Consider the following 5,273-nt stretch of genomic DNA (forward strand, 5'->3'; position numbering starts at 1 on the left):
AATGTGTGATTTACGGTATGGAAACCCACACTTTACGAGTTCATATTCGCTTAAACAAAAAATATTAAAAAAGATGACAGTTCCATTAAACGTTGGGTTAGCAAAATGATTTTGATAAGTTGATATATATTGCAGAAATAAATTATGGTTTGGTTCAAGAAATTAAGAGTATGAAGAAGCAAAAGAATACAACACAAAATCTATAAAAACAATTTTTTTTACATAACCTTTCTATTCAAGACCCGATAGAGTGAAAAGTTTGGCTTTCGAATATTTTTTAAAATTTTTTTGAAAATACCTATTATATTCCACATAATTATGTTCACTTTCTTTTAAATATGTTGAACTAAAAACTCACGACCCACACAATTTGGTCTCCAAGTATCAGTAGTATTTTTATTCGATAAGTAGCGATGAAAAGTTATTTATATACATATATAAAACGTTTTGAGGATTCCTAAAATATATAAACCCGTAGATCCATGTAAGGAGCTATAGATATTTGTCGATATCGGAAACAACTCTATGTACAGCCCAAGTATTTGCTTCATGAATACTTAACTTATTTTTACCCCATTCACCATTAAAATATATTTTCTTTTACAGGACCTAAAATTTTAAATAAAAAAAAAAATTTTATATGAAATTGCATTTATTTTTCAAAATATTATTTAATATATGCAATGATTTTTATATTAAATACGTAATATTCTTGACATTTTACATTTTATATAAATTTTAATATATATAAATACAATGGCTATGGCTTTTAAATAAAAAAAAAAATTTTATATGAAATTGCATTTATTTTTCAAAATATTATTTAATATATGCAATGATTTTTATATTAAATACGTAATATTCTTGACATTTTACATTTTATATAAATTTTAATATATATAAATACAATGGCTAAGAGTATCTTGGATAATTACGTCCAGATTCGATAGTCTGTTTCCATTAAATCTCGCATCGCATCGAAGTGCATGAGTGAATGATGTTAGTTAAATGGTGTAGGTATATTTCACTGGGAATATACGTATTAAATTCTGTTTAAAGTTGGACAAACAAAAAATTCAGACTGACAACTGGAATATGGAAAAAGAGAACCTATCGAAATTCAACCGAATATTTGGACAAAAGGAAAACTACACTACACTTTAATGAACCACGAAATGATTAGAGAATTTACCAATATATATACAAAACGTTCTGTTTCCTGATTAAATGTGCTAAGATAGTCAGCCATTATATTAAATGATAGTTATGCTAAAAAAAAAGTGAATGTAAGTCAAAAGTAAAGTTAGAGTGCGAGACGGATATCCTAAAACCGAAAACCTAAATCAATTATCGCCTAATCCAAAAAAATATTATTCAGCAGTTCTTCGGAGATTATGTATCAAAATTTGATAAGTTCAAATAGTTTACCAAACGCCAGACAATTGGTTTCTGTTGCACGATTCTTCATTCTTATTGTCTAACTACTGCATTCACATGATTTGCTTTCATTCCACTTCTAGCTATTCACCAAACTTAAATTGAATATGAAAGGCAATCGTTTCAATACTGTCCCAATTATCCAAATGACCAACCCATTCCATTCCGGCTATTGCATACAAAAAATGTTTAAAAAATGCATAAAATATTTTCAGAAATGTGTTCGAATAAATATAAAATTAAAATTACAAATGCTTTGCTTTTGTTTTAGGTCTAATCTTTTAGGATCTGGGATAGACTGTATATCTATACTCATCAACAATTCGAAGTTTTTTTTTCACAAATATCCAGAAAAGCTTAATTTCATGTTGTGAAGAAAACATAAAATATTTAATTAACATACGAGTGTATGTAGCATTATTGAAGTGAAAATAATTCAACAAATTATGTTATTCCTTTAATTAAATTATATAAAATAAAATAATGTATTTATCTACCATAATTTCAGTAATTATTTTTCCATTTAAATATTTTATTTCTTCTAATAAAAAATAAAATAAATCAACGTTTAATTAATAATTAATGACATTCGTCTACATTGAGATTTTTCCCAAACACTTTGCATTTCCCATGTGAATGTGGAAAAATATTTTCAATATGGAAATTTACAAAATTTTACTAAAATATAAATATTTTTCTGTACTTTATGTTTAATTGTAATTAATTCTCATATAATTAAATTATAATTATTTTTTGCATATAAATGCACTCATTTAATATACTCAAATGATATGTGGTTCTTCAAATAAATACTAAAAAATTTAATAAAATATATTTTTAATTGTCTTTCACAACAACAACAACACTCAACAATATGCAGTAATTATTAATTAAAAATTAAATTAGATTAAAGTTTGTAATATGTAACGAAGCTCATAAATACGAAATTAAATAAAATGTAATTAATTTTTTAAATAAAAATAAACAATAATAGCTTCATTTTTGTTTTACATATCATCATTATGAACTCATTACTCTTAATTATTTTGAATTATAATTAAGGACTCTTACAGTTACGAAATACGAAATTAAATAAAATGTAATCAATTTTTTAAATAAAAATAAACAATAATTGCTTCATTTTTGTTTTACATATCATCATTATGAGCTCATTACTCTTAATTATTGTGAATTATAATTAAGGACTCTTACAATTATTTTTTTAGCAGACTCTGTTACCTATTGGATTCATTAAATTTGCAAGTTCTCTACGATTTGTGGCATTTCCGGTGTTTCAAACAATTTAATTGCTTTACAACACTGTTGACATCAAAAACATTTACAAAGCGATAGAAGTTACGCCTTCGAAGTAAAAAAGCATATAAAATCAAACAAATTTCAAAAAAAGAAAAAAAAAATAAAATATATAAAATGAAATTAAATTAAATTATAGGAAGAAAATAAAAGTAGAGTTAAACGTTCCTGCAACTGTAACAGGAAATTGCTTGTTAAAAGTGCGATGGTTTTATTGTGTATGTATGTGTGTCTCTGTACAGTTCCCAGTAGATTTTATGTACGTCTGACTATGGGTGTGCCTTAATCTATATTTGCATTAGACACGTTTGAGTGTGTATGTGTGTGTGTGTGTGTGTGTGTGCTTCATGCTTACAAGTGGAAGTGTATGAAGTAATATGCATGCACCTAAATTAGAAAAACAAATGAAAAATGAAGTAAAAAGTATAGAGAAAATTTAATTATTTCCGCTATTTAGAAATCTAAATGCCCTGAAATGTTAAAGTACATATATTAATTAAATTTCATTGACTTGGATTATTGCAAAACTTCTACAATGTTTCGTATATGTTCCATTACATCTTAACATAATTAAGTTATTTCATTTTTGCGATGAATAAATTTTAATATATGAGGGCAGATATGGAATTTAATAGAGTTTAATATGGTTTTTGTAGTTTTAAAGATATGTTTTACAACACAATTTAATGTCTTCTTGTAGAATTATAATTTTTCTTACACAAATGTCTATTGATTTAATATAATACCGACATTCAATTTTCAATGGAAGCCTAAAGCGCTATTATATTACATAGTACACTAAATTAAAGAAGCTACATTGTGTGATTATCCTATTCTGTAACAAAAAAATTGGTAAAAAAACACATGGAACACTAATTCGAATCTATAAACAACAAAATCTCTACCAAATTACCACGAACTTTTGCACTACTATATCTTTCTATTCTATTCTACAACACTGTAACAGTCATACGTCTGATATTAACTTGCAATAAAGTTAGGACTAAAATTATTTAGAAATGTAGATGGCCTTTGAAAGCACTAAGACTGTAACATTTATTTAAATATTTTTTAAACAGTTTGTGAACAATACGTTAATAAGTTTGGAGATGCATTAAATTATATTAAACATTGCATAGTAACCAGACTTACAAAAAAAGGCACAGTATTTCATCACTCAATCGGCAGAGTAAGAGACCGACTGTTTTCCATATGAAATCAATATTCGATTGGGATTGTATAGTAATCGCATTCAGGATGCTAGTAGTGTTAAAACCAGCACTGATTACCGATATGTGCTGCAACCAATTTATTAACTGGATTAGTAACTTCCAATATTCTGAAGCGAAAATGATATATGTCATTCAAAAAAGTAGTTTGAAATTGATATTATGAAATATGATATCTGTCAGATTCTAGATAATGGCAACTAACTTTCACATATACTTACCTACTCACCTAGGACTATGTGAAATGTTATGATGTATATTTCTTCTAATTAATTTATAACTAAACACATTTCAGACATTTCTTGATATAACTGTGGTGCAAAAATTAGTTTTTTAGATTTATTTGCAAAAAATGCGTTTATTTCTAAAAAATGGTACATTTTACTTTAATCTAAATATTTTTCATCGTTAGCTATAACTTGCAAACATTTTTCTAGTAATTTATCGATTCAATGGTACAACAAAAATTGTTTCTCTTTAGATCAGATCCATTCAATGAGCTATTTTTTGTTAACTACATGGTTTCTCAAGTGCTGGTCTTGAGAAACGCTTTGTAATGTCTGGAACAAGTAATAATGTGATGGATTATTTTCTGAAAATGGCACCATTTGGATGTTGTCAACTTAGTTTTAACTTATTTTACAAAATATGGTCGAACATTGTTGTTCAGCAAATTCCCTTCGTTGGGTGAAGTCGGAAGTTTTTTGTTCATTGCACTGTTCAAATCTATTAATTTTTGTTAATAACAGTTCATAGTATATCATGTACAACACCTCCGTCCTATGCTCTTTCTAAGAGCGGTGTCTATTCTCAAAGTATAATACATAAATACATTGTAATAATAATAATAAATACATTCTAAATAATAATAATAAAAAATGTACAACATATCCTTATTTCCATGAATGTTTTGTTTTGCTGTTGATTTGTATATTGAACCCATGATTCTTAGGTTTAGCACCCAACATAATTATATGCCTGACACCAAATGCTTTTCTATTTAAGTGTACCAGCCAAACCATAGAACCATCCGAACCCATGAATTAGTTTCTTCTTTTTATATTTTAACGGAGTTAATTAAATTATTTATGTAAAAAATATTTATGAAATTATTGATTTAAATTAATTAAATTAGAAATTTGTATTTGCAACGTACTTGTAAATTACTAGATTATTTTTATAATCAAACTCTTGTAAAATTTTTATAATTAGTTAGATGCTACAGATTAATTAATATAATTTTTTACTATAACAACACTCACAAAACCGATAAATTAACATGCAAACTAATAA

The sequence above is a fragment of the Teleopsis dalmanni genome, chromosome 2 (assembly GCF_002237135.1).
Source record: "Teleopsis dalmanni isolate 2A chromosome 2, ASM223713v2, whole genome shotgun sequence".
NCBI classification, from domain to species: Eukaryota; Metazoa; Arthropoda; class Insecta; order Diptera; family Diopsidae; genus Teleopsis; species Teleopsis dalmanni.